The sequence below is a fragment of the Microtus oregoni genome, unplaced genomic scaffold (assembly GCF_018167655.1).
Source record: "Microtus oregoni isolate MIOR12 unplaced genomic scaffold, Mior012 000009F_ref0000495, whole genome shotgun sequence".
Lineage (NCBI taxonomy): Eukaryota > Metazoa > Chordata > Mammalia > Rodentia > Cricetidae > Microtus > Microtus oregoni.
The window spans coordinates 56,347,315-56,359,675 of NW_024543068.1; the positions used below are offsets into that span (position 1 = coordinate 56,347,315).

General features: G+C 45.9%; 1 protein-coding gene across 1 annotated transcript in view; it reads left to right on the plus strand.

The window, feature by feature from the left end:
* Positions 1 to 11,912: 11,912 nt before the first annotated feature.
* Positions 11,913 to 12,361, plus strand: part of Pik3cg (phosphatidylinositol-4,5-bisphosphate 3-kinase catalytic subunit gamma) — a 32,934-nt gene continuing 32,485 nt past the window's right edge. Inside the window, exon 1 of the mRNA XM_041658461.1 lies at positions 11,913 to 11,942. The gene's annotated coding sequence lies outside the window, so the exon portion shown is untranslated. The remainder of the gene's footprint in view (positions 11,943 to 12,361) is intronic.

Sequence of the window (12,361 nt, forward strand, 5' to 3'; positions counted from 1 at the left end):
AATTACAAAAATCCTATTGGGTCTTGACACATCAGGACACCAATCACTTTTTCTTTTCTCTATGCTGGCATCCCTTTCTTTAGAATGAATATTACATTGGCTCTAGTCATAAATTCATGACCTCATGCTTGGGTGTCAAGCACTTTACCAACAAAGCTATCTCCCCAGCATGGGATTTCATCTTTCTTATGGTTGGATAATATTCCATTGTATACATAAACCACATGTATACACGTACCACGCACCGTATACATGTACCACACACCGTATACATGTACCACACACCGTATACATGTACCATACATTTTACACATATGCCATGCATTGTATACGTGTACCACACATTGTATGTATGTGTGTGTATATATAATATTTCGTATACATATACCACACAGTGCAGACTTTGTTTATCTATTGATAAACAGCTAGGTTGATTCCATATCATGGCTATTATGGTGTTGCACTGACATGGGCGTGCAGATAGTTCCTTGACACACAGTTTCATTTCCTCTGTACACGTATATATTTAGTGGCGTTGCTCAATCATGAGATAGTTATATTTTTGATCTTTATGGAACTTCCGTACTGTTTTCCATAACAGCTATACTAATTTACATTCTTACAAATAGGGTGCCGGGTTCCCTTTTCTCCATGCCTTTGCCAACACTTGTTATCTTCTATCTTTTTGAGAACAGACATTTTCACTGGGGTGAGATGATGTTTCATTGTGGTTTTATTTGCATTTTTCATATACCTATTGGTTCCCTGTATGTTTGCTTAGACCTGTGCCCATTTTAAATCAGATTTTGTTAGCTTTCTGATGAAGTTTTTAAACTCTTTATACAGTCTGAATACCAAACTCTTCTCAGATACATAGTTTACAACTATTTTTACCCAGATATGGGTCATTTACGCACTCTTTCTGGTTCCCTTTGCTGGGAGGAAGCATCTTGGTTTTCTATGTTAGTTTTATCATCATTTTGACAAGGTACCTAAACATGAACAAAATAAGAGAGAATTCACCAGCTCGCAGTTTCAAATGTATCAGGTTGTACTTGGCGTCTCTAGCACAGAAGAGGAACATGTGCATGTGAAGATTGCGTAACTCACAGAGCACACACAAAGGGACTGGTGCAGTCCCTGGTTACTTTCATCCGCTAGATATGTCCCACATCTTAAAGTGTCCAGAACTTTGCAAAACAGTGCCCCCATCTGTAGCCCAAGGATTAAGTGTATCAGCCCACAGGAATAGTTATACTCAAACGGTAACCCTTGCCAGAGGCTGTGTCAGCTGTGGGAGCTGCTGTAATGAGTATTTCAAGGGTCAAGATCTGTTGGAAATTCCAGGGGGCAACTTTGAATATTTTTCTGCATGAAAAGTCAGAGCAGGAGCTGCACGATCTGAATACAGCACTACAGAGCTGCTGGACAGGGTCAGCGTGCTGCTTGGCCCCACACCTGACCACGAGCCCTAGGCTAATGACATCCTGGGTTCTGGAACCCCTCTCTGGAGCTGCCGATGAAGACGGTGGAGGCCCAGGGTCTCACTACATCACTTTGGGGTGAGCCATGTAGGCTTTGAGCAGAACCTGGAGACATGTCTGTGACAACTGCACAAATACCCTTCTTGCCCAGCTGAGTCTCAAGGGCACAGAATGAACTGGAAATTTTGTAGTCTGAAGGAGAAGAAACTGATACTGCACAGGATTTTCTAGACCCATTGGGAGCACTGCGTAGCCAGCATATGAAGAAGGGAGTCCTCTGCTTGCCCCTACTGAGCAATACTGAAGGAAGAGAGAGGAAAGGGATTTTGGAAAGCTTACACTCATAATCTGTGTTACCCGGATCAGGTCTACAAGACGTGGTAATGTTGGAGAAGGCTGCTCACTATTACCTTGCACACTAAAATGTCAATGTGAGCACAGTGCCTACCATCCAGTGAGTGGGCTGCCAAAGCTACTGCACTTTTACGATTTTATACCAATTCACTACGCTTTGTGAAAGCCAGACATTGTTTAGAGGCCATGTTGTTTTGGTTAAACTGGAAATATCCCAGCCACAGAAAACACTCCTAAAGCTGGAAGACATGGGCCAGAGACTTGTCATCAGAGAACAGGGACAAAGGTCTTCATCCCCAGTTCTATAACAGGAGAAGGCTATTGAGGCTGTCCCCTGTGGGTACCTGCAAACTTGCGAAGGGTCTGGCCAGGTTTTCATCCAACCAATCAAGCTCAGAAGGACTCAGTCGTGCAAAACTCTTTGGGTAAAAACAAAACCACATAAGACAGGAAGTCAGCAGTCCTCAAGTCCTCAGGCCAAAAAAGAAGTGAAACAGACAGGCTAGGTGGGAGTGAGGACCAGACCGGGGTTATAGGTGGTGGCGAAGGAAGACAAGCAGAAGGGAAAGAGCACTTGTGCCAGAAGGGAAAATGGGCATCCTGCAGCCGCAAACACAGCTGATGACAAAGAGTACATTAGGACAAAAGACCAGCGAGAAGATGTAAGATGCAAACAGAGCCTTTGCCCAAGACTGAAAGATCACAGAGGCATAGTGGGCTCAGCCACAGATGAAGTCCAGTCACCTGTCCGAGGAAAGTGTATTGAAGCCATGGCACCAGTTACGGATGGGGATAGATGCCCCCTCCTAAGACCCAAAAAATCGCGGCAGCCATATCGGTTCTTATGCTCCTGAAGGGGAATTCACACTGAGACACAGGAGTGTGAACTGGTGGTGAAGATCAATCCCAATGAGTGACTGACAAGCTGCTACAGCCAGCTCAAGCCTGTCTGTAAAGAAGGATCATGCTGGTGTGTGCTGCGGAAAACTCTTTGAAGGCAACCACAGGTGAGGCTGTCTGGAGTGAAAGCCCCACGAACTGCATCTCTGTGGCTTCTTCCGGCCCTTGATCTGTCCTGGAAGTTTGGTACTCAGGCATCCCTGGGAACTGAGGTCGTTAGGCTGCAGCAGCCTAGCTCGGTTTCTGAGTAAAGCCGCATACTGACTGTTCTGGCCAAAGTGCATGGGGTCTTGCATCACGCTGAGTTTCCTGGGGTTTGGCAGTGTTAGAGGAGGCAGTCTATCTGTTGTCAGGCTAGGCTGACCCCTACTGGGTTACATCTGAGCCTCACAGCTTCAAGGACTTGTCCAGTCAGTGAGCTGCAGAGTCCCCATATGGCAGCTAGATGTGAGACAGGCTGAAGCCAGCGTCAATTGCGCTGGGCACGGGCGTCTGACCAATACTGGCACCTTTCTAGAGGCTCCCCTGGGGACCCTAACCTGGAAATAACTGCCGGTTGCCGTTGGAGGACAGGTGGTGCCGACAATGCCTTAGCCATCAAGGTTGGCGCTATACTGGGTCATTTTTGCTGTCACAGAGGTCTATGCTCTCGTGTGCAGAGTAGGTATGTCCCAGACTTACTGTAAAGTCAGAAAGCGTGAGAACATTCTCAAGTCTGCCCCGCTGTCATGCAGGCCTCTGCATTATGCTAGGGGAGCTGAGAGACTCCATCTGTGAAATCTACTCGGCACGCAGGTCCTCAATTTCCACGAGAACTGAGTCTCACTGGGACGAGCCTAGCACTGGGTTCCTAAACAAAGCAGGTGCTAGCTTTAATGACCTGCTCCCCAGATCATCTACCAAGATGGAGGAGACCTAATGTAATTCCGGTGCATCAGTTGATGGGTATCAGTCTGATGGAAGTAGAGTTCTAGACGTCTTTCAAATACTTGGGAAAGCCATAATGGGTGACCTGGACCTGAGTTTCAAGAGTAAAGCCTGAACTCAGTTGTCCCACTCCTCTGTGGCACTCTGGACTGCCTGTAGTTACAGAGGGATGATTCAGGCAATTCTTTCTCTCTTGTTCTATATGTCCTTGCATTTTCTTCTACCCGAATTGAGCACTGTGGCCCCGATTTCCTTAGCAGAGAGAGGACATTTGGTGCATAAGCAGATGCTGAACTTGCTGCATCTGCAGAGAGGATTTTCCTTAGCCGCCACTTGCTCACCTCTGATACTGCAATGATGGAGGAAGGTCATTGGCTAATAAAGGAACTGCCTTGGCCCATTTTATTGGTTAGAAGATAGGTGGGAGGAGTAAACAGAACAGAACGCTGGGAGGAAGAGGAAGTGAGCTCAGACTCCACATCTCTCCTCTCGGGAGCAGACGCCTCAGAAAGACGCCATGCCCTGCTCCCGGGCAGACACACGCCATGAAGCTCCAACCCAGGATGGACTAGGCTAGAATCTTCCCGGTAAGATCGGTTCTCACAGATTATTAGAGATGGGTTGATCGGGATATCAGAATTAGCCAGTAAGGGCTAGAGCTAAAGGGCCAAGCAGTGTTTAAATGAATACAGTTTGTGTGTTGTTATTTCGGGGCATAAGCTAGCCAGGTGGCTGGGGTGCCAGGGATGCAGCCCCGCCGCCTCCTATTTACAACACTGCAACTTGCAGGCAGTGGTAGGGATTTTCAAAGTAGAATTTAGGAGACAAAAGGATAAAGGACAGGAGAAGGAGGTTCTGAGAAAAGCCACACACAAAATCCTTGTAAGGAAAGGGAACAGATATCAAGAAGAAAAGAAAAAATAATTTGGTATATCTTAATTTGCTAAAATCTGTCGAAAACTGAGCTGGGCGGTGGTGGTGCACACCTTTAATCCCAGCACTCGGGAGGCAGATCTCTGTAAGTTTGAGGCCAGCCTGGTCTACAAGAGCTAATTCCAGGACAGGCTCTAAAGCTACAGAGAAACCCTGTCTTGAAAAAAAAAAAAAAGGAAGAAAAAGAAAAAAGAAAACTGAAACTGTTTACTCTCTTTAAAAAGCTGCTGTTGAGAGGTATTTGCTAATTGTTTTACAAAAACATTTACCTTAAACACCACATAAAATGTTTGTTTCTCTACTACAAGTAACAAACAATAAAGGCATTTATAGCACTTTCTGATTATTTGAAGTGAGGTGTTGAATTTAATGAATAAATAAACATTTTTATATCCCTTGATGCCATTTTCAACAAACCTCCACCAAAAAGACTTTAAATCTCACCAAGGGAAAATTTAACCTTATAAAAATTGATCCCAAACATGCCAGCCCTTTTCCTCAAGAAGAAATATCCTATTGTGTCATGTTAAATTGGACCATGGTTTCAAAACAACCCAAGATTTCAGTAGCTCACCCTACTCAAATACATGTTTTGCTCATAGATATGTTCAACATGGGCCAGCCAGGAATTCTATGAATCGCTGTATCCTACAATGAAAAAGCCACCGTTCTTGTCATGGCTTTGTCAAGAACTGGTGGCCTGCACTGCAGCAAGGGTTCAGTGGCCAAGAGCGTAAACTGTTCTAGAGAACCTGAGGTCAGTTCCAGAACCCATGTCGGGTAGCTCGGAGGACATACAGGAATTACAGATATCTGAGGTCCTCTTCTAGCCTCCACAGGCAACTTCACTCTATGTACATGTCCACACATATGCACACAACTAAAACTACAATAATTGGATATAGTTCAATCTCTTAGCTTCTCTTAGATTATAGACTTCCTATAGAAATTCCATTCTTTCAAGAGCTGACTGTCTTTCATAATTCACTCTGCCAGAATGCTCTTTCCCCTCACCTCTGCCTACTCATATTCTACCTGTTTTCTTTGCGTCCCCACTGCGGATTTCCCTCTGAGGGGGAATGACTGACATCACCCTGCTCTGCACTCCCAGCCCTTCCCCTGTGTCCCTCCAAGGACACACCTTATGTTCCACACCGGGTGATCATAAAGCAATAATGTCTTCACTGTCCTGCTGAGTTACAGATCTTTGCAAAAATATGCCAACATATTAAAGGGGCTCAATAATCAATATTAAACGAATGCATGAGGATGTGAGGAAGATCTGGCTGCAACATCCGTTACCCCATTGATCGCCAGGGTTGATTCGACTGATCTGGCTGGCTAGGCCCGTGCCCGCTTCCGCCCTCGTGTGTCCCTCCCAAAGCTGTGCACTTGGTGGGAGAGGACAGCCTTCCCCGGAAAGAGGCAGACCAGTCTGTGGCCAAGGGTATATGAATAGCTGCGCTCCCTGCTAGAACCTCCAAACAAGCTCTCAAGAACACATGCACAAGTGGGAATGGTGCATAGGGCAGCGGATAAGTGGGTGAAGCTTTACCACATCTGCTTGAATGCTAAGACCCCCTTCCCCTCCAGAGAATCCCCAAAGTAAACCTGTCCCTTTCACGATTCCCTTCTTAGTCCACGGGTATACAGCTAATACAAAAACGCAACAACTGTGTAGAGGCCAGGGTTGGTAAGAACTGCCGCCACCGAAACAGGACTCATCCAGAATCTGTAAGAATACTGGTTACTCAGATGTTTAAGGAAGTTTGGAAGTGGCTTACTGATTGGGCAGCTGCAAGAAAAATGACTTTGTATCCAAAACTCATAGAGAAAAGTGAACTTTATGAGTGCAGTAAGGTGAATCTTACTCACTCAACACCAATGAAGGCAGCATCCCAACAAGAAGCCGCAGACCAGTGACCCAAAGGGCTCTCCCTTCAAGTAAGAACACACCACTTTAAAAGAAAAGGAAGAGAAACAAGAAGGAAAGAGAAAGGAGGGTGAGCATAAAAGAGAGAAGAGAGAGAGTAGTTGCACACACGCATGTGCACATACACACACACACACATGCATGCACATAAGCACCTATGCACACACACTCACAGTATTTCCTGATCTGAACAGCTTTCTCATATGATTAGCTACCTCCTAGGTACAACACAAAACTAGCAGGTACAGATAAGGCCTTGGCCCTTAGCTACCCCTCACTGAGCAGATCCTTCAGGGTGGAGCACACTGTGTTGCCAACTGTGTTGCAGAAAACCAAGCTGGCTATGGAATCACGGAGGAAGGGGGCTCTCACCTTCTGAAGGCCAGGAAATTGCAGCTCTGGCCAGCATCATCCCCCACACCCCAGTCCCAGCCTCGGTCACTATCTCGGGCCTTTCTCTGAACCTGGAGAGGCTGGGTGTCCTCTGAGCTTCATTCTAGTGGGATGGGTTTAGAAAGAACAGCCCTCTGAAAGGCCTGAGCAGCAGCTGTTGTCACAGTGCTTCCAGAGCTCTGGGAGTGGGCTCCACTCTGTCACCCTTCTGTCAATGTCCATGAGTAGGAAGAAACCCACACATGAAGAAACCATAGCTGATTTGGAAACTACAGACCCTTCCTGCAGTTTTATCTGTCAAAGAATGTGAGGCAGGGCAGAGGGTAGACAAGTAGAGAGTGGACTAGAGAGACCTGTGAACAGACAGATAAAATCCTTAGCACTCTGCAGAGGATCTTGAAGGCAAGGTCCCAGGGGAGTCCATGGGAAAGCTTTTATAAGGAGAAGTAGCTCTGGCTCACAAGGATATAGAACAGCAGTTTGGGGTCTTTAAATTCAGGCAACATTAACAAGAGAATGGCATTGGAGATCATCAGACAGGATCAACAGAGGGAGTCTGAAAGGTTAACCCTCTTAGTGTTGTGTTAGTCCAACTGGGTTCCCTCCTAATTTCACACTCTCTTCCTGAGTTCCAGGTTCTAACGCTGGAAAGGGGTGCAGAGCAGGGCTTATGTCCGAGAGTTAGTAGGAAAGAAGGAGCTATTTGGATTTTGATTGGTCTGAAAAGGTGTGGGAATACTCCTCACTGCGCCTTAACATTCTTGTAAGTACAAAGGAGTCTAATGACCCTCTAGAAATAAAACTATCCATTATGCAAATATTTATCTAGGTCCTTGATTGCTTTGTATCAAACCCTAGAAACAGTGATCAAAGAGCTTAAGTATCTGGTGGAGATGGAAGGAGAGTAGCCGTGAAGTAAGAGGATGCCTTCCCATGGGAGATGCGGTGACTGCCACTGACCAGTTGCAGAGCCTGGGGTAGCACTTGGCCTCTCTGTGCCTCTCTCATCAGCAGCAAATGAAAATCAATAGAAAGCCTCTCCGTGGAATGTTGCAAGGGCATTGACAAAGGCTGCTCACTTGTTCCCAGCTGTCCAGACCTGAAATAATCACACAGAAACTATATTATTTGCAATATTACTTGGCCAATAGCTTAAGTGTATTTCTGGCTAGCTCTTACATCTTAAATTAACCCATTTCTATTATTTTGTAATTTACCACAAGACTTACCAGCAAGGTTCCTACTGGCATCTTGTGGCTTTCTCCTCCGTTGGCTACATGGTGTCTTGTTGACTCTGCCTACCCTACTCTCTCCTCCTCTATCTGCTTGGAACTCCCACCTTGCCCTACTATGAGCTGCAATAGGCCCAAAGCAGCTTCTTAATTAACCAATGGTATTCAAAGCATACAGTGGGAGAATCCCACACACAAGAGTTACAAGAATGAATGTGTAACGTACTCAGAACTGTGCAGGACACAGACAGTCAGAGAAAAGTTGATCCTTGTGGTTGTTGGCATTACTGTTATTGTGCTGACCACTAGTAAGAAAAACCTTCAACAGTGTCCTTTGCAAGCAAGAAATCCCTCCCAGAGGAAGTTACCTAACCTGAGAAGGAGCAAATGGCCTGGGGGATTAGGGGACTTGGGGTGGGGAGAAGGGAAAGAAAAGTAGGGAAAGGACAGAAGTTGCCCATACAGGTGGAGTGTGGAGGAGCCCAGAAAGTGAAAGCAGAGACCATTCCCCTTTGTTGTAGAGGTAATTCTAATGATGAGGCAAAGGGTTAAGGATAAATCATGATGAGACCAATGGGTCACATTAAGGAATTTGTATTTTTAAAAATCCATTTATAAGAGAATTATTTCTGGGTATTTCTGAAGTGCTCCTTAAGCTGTGGTAGCAAAATCGAACTGAACAAAGAAACAAAGAAAAGGCCAATTCATTGTCAATTTCTGCCAATCAGAACAGAAAATTAAGTGTGATTGATGCCCTCAGGCACCTGGCCTTAGCTCCTGAGAATCTCTGGGGCTTGGTTAACAATAACTGCTCTTCTGTGGCGGTTGTTGTTGGGATTTGAAGAGGCTTCCCTCAACCCACATCCCATGATAAGTTCGCTTCTCCAGCGGCATTGTCATGGATACTAATGAGCTGGACGGCTGACCACTCAGAGGACAGCTCCTGATTAATTCAAACCATTTTAATAATCCTCCCCACTCCCCACTGGTTGGCTGTGTATGGATGGGTACTTGTCACAACTCTAACCCGAGACCTGAGGAAACACTTCAGGGAAAGTGTCCCTCACTGAAAACAAAACACAAGCTGTCATGATCTTTTCTTCCTCGCTCTACTGCGACTCCCAGAATCACGAGTCCTGTAGCACACCCTAAAAATGTAAGCTATTACATAGGTATTATTAGTTTTGTTTTGTTGGAAATTGAAGATTTCCAGCAGCTTCCTAAGATGTAAATGGGGGACTGTGATGTTTCGAGCGGATTAGAGAACTAAGAGAGATGAATTGACTTATATTAGCCCCAAAGAATGAACAAGAACAAACATATGCACCACAAATGTCAGTGCTTCCACGGTGCCAGAAAGATGACTGGACTACTGTGCATACATTCTTCTGCATGATGCAAATGAAAATGCATCTGTGCAATGCACAAAATGCCTCTCCAATGAGGCTGTGAATAAGCTCTAGAGGCCAAGTGCGAAGAACATTCCTCATACTGAACAGCGAATTCTTAACCTGCTTCTTGATGAACACTGCCTACTGTGTTTTCTGTTTTGTGGCTATTCTGTCTTGTCATTCCCATGATAGCTGGGTGTCATGTAGGATGGGGTCTATGCATTTTTGACTTCTTTGGTTACTACATTTGGCATCGTAAGGCTCACAGAATGGACCAGGCAGCCGCATGCTAGTAGAAAAGGGAGGAAGCCTGGTGATCTGCCGACCTAAAGATTCTGAGGACAAAATATCCTTATTAGGAACATGAGGTTATGCACGGAGAAGCACCCACAAGGAGGGAGGCCTGAAGTGGGTCTCATTCTTCTGCCTCAGAACACTGACCGCAGTAGTAAAGTGTCAGTGCTATAGGAGGACGGTCAGGGTACTTCTAATCCCAACCACAAATAAGCCTGTGATGGTCTAGTCATAGAACCGACAATATTTGCACAGTGAACTTAGCTGAAAAGTGGAAGGAAAGGGACCCAAGAGAGTCTCGCATTTCTGAAATTGTGCGTGCACTTGTGCCTCTGTGTGTGAAGCCCAGAAGCTCGAGAACTGACCAGCTGATGGCCCCTTCATGTCAGCACTCCCTCTAAAGAACTCCTGCTCGTCTCAGCTGCTGCCGTGAGCCCTAGCACATACTGCGGGTGATTCTTCTGCTCTGGACAAATAAGGCTACCTTGAGACTTCTAAAGTTGGTACTTCCTAAGGAAGTATTTGCACTGAGAAATGCACTTTGGAAAGCTGAGTTGCCCCCTCTACATATCTACATGTCTGGAAGGCAGCCCTTGAATTAAACTTGCCTGCTGATACTGTCTCTTAGACCACTATTTTAAAAACTAAGACCTAAAGGACCTGTACTGTTTTTCTCATTGCTATGACAAAATACCCAACAGAAGCAATTTAAGAAGGAAAGGGTTGATTTCGGCTCCCAGTTTGAGGGTATAGTTCATCATAGCAGAAAGGCATGGTGGCAGGATGATGTAGCAGCTGCTTCCACTGCCTCTGCCATCTGGAAACAGAGAGAGACACATGGCTGGCGCTCCCCTGGCTTTTTCCACCCATGTTTAGAGTGGGTCTTCCCACACTTCACTTAACCCAGTCTGGAGGCTGGCTTATAGCCGTGCCTGGAGGTGTGCCTCCTGGATTCTAGATTCTGTCAAATTAACAGTCTGTATTAGCCATCACAAGGACTATGTTAGAGGAGACAACAGATCAGGGACTCATTTATCTTGATACCAGAGTAGTTCAAAGAAGCTCACGATGCTGTACTTCTGAGGGGCATGTGAGGCTGCCTCCATCTTGCTATTCCTGGGGCCCAACAGGACAGTGTAATGGGGAGAGTAAGCCCTGGTATAGAGATCCCTGGGACAGAGGGGAGTTGGCTATGCTCAGGGTTCTAAAAGTAATTGAGGTTACTTGGAAAATACAGGACTGTTTTCAAACAAATTCAGAACTGATGTCCTCCATGTTCTCTAAGCCTGTGGAACTAGGAGCTGTCTCTCAGGGATTACAGCCTGATGCTGACAGTTTCCAGTGTCCCCAGCTTCCTCCTATTTTGTCTGGTTAATCAGTGCTCATAGTAAGCTCCGCCCACGGCATACACCAGCACACACACACACCCCAACAGCAGGAGGCACACGCAAGAGGCAGGGCTTTCAGTTTAAGGCTGTGATAGTTTGAGACCTAAATGGTCTGACACACACACACACACACACACACAGAGAGAGAGAGAGAGAGAGAGAGAGAGAGAGAGAGCGCTCAGCAATCTAAGGATGCGGCAAGCTCACAGACATCACTCTTGCAAACATCCAGATTGAGCCCGACAGTCCACAACGTTCCTCCCCACCCTGCCTGCCTCAGTTAGCACACATGAGAGTTGTGTGAATTGTGAATTCTCAAAAGGTAACAGGTTTCACTTAGCTATTGCCTCTTCTTAACAAGTTATGTAATATTGTTGCTGTGCAGGCTCCTTCTACTTATAGCCACACACATGCTTCATTTGTTTATGCCTTGGGTATATTTTTGGTTTGGATCTACACAATTTGTCAGAGTCTCTCACAATTTTTGAAAAATTAGTCTGAAGAGTGAGACAAAATAGCGAGGTAAACCCTGCTCTGCGTCCTGCTCTGCTCGCTCTGTGCTTCAGCAGGAAATGCATTTCTGACACTGAAAATGAGCAATCACATGTATAATCAACTTGGTCAAAACTTCCTTCCTGGTAACTGCAACACTTCCTCTGCATCTGGATATGAAGGGAGCCCCAGAAAAGCGGAAGAGTCGAGAGGTGCTTTGGGTAGGTTTGAATTTGTTTTGTTTTTATGGAGTAAACAAATGACCCTGCAGCACCACCACCTCCAGGGCTGTATCAGGTACTCCCGCTTTCTATAATTTGCTCTTTGTTCACCCTGACACGGGACAGTCACTTCCTTCTCAGCTAGAATATTTTTATCTGGAGCCGTTGCCGGTTCGAGATGAGCCCACCCCTGAACGTCTGGGTTTCATTGTCTCACTTGGTGTAGACTGTGTATATCCACAAGGTTCCGGCAAGGGCTCGCAGGTGCATCAGCTCTTTCTGGTTTTGTTTGTGAGGAAGGGGGTGGCTTCAGAGCCCATGACGGGCGGTGCTCAGAGACTTACACGTACGTACTTGAAAAATTACTGGACAGACAGTAGTTTTTAAGAGGACAGAGCTGCTTAGTCCCAGCCATGAGG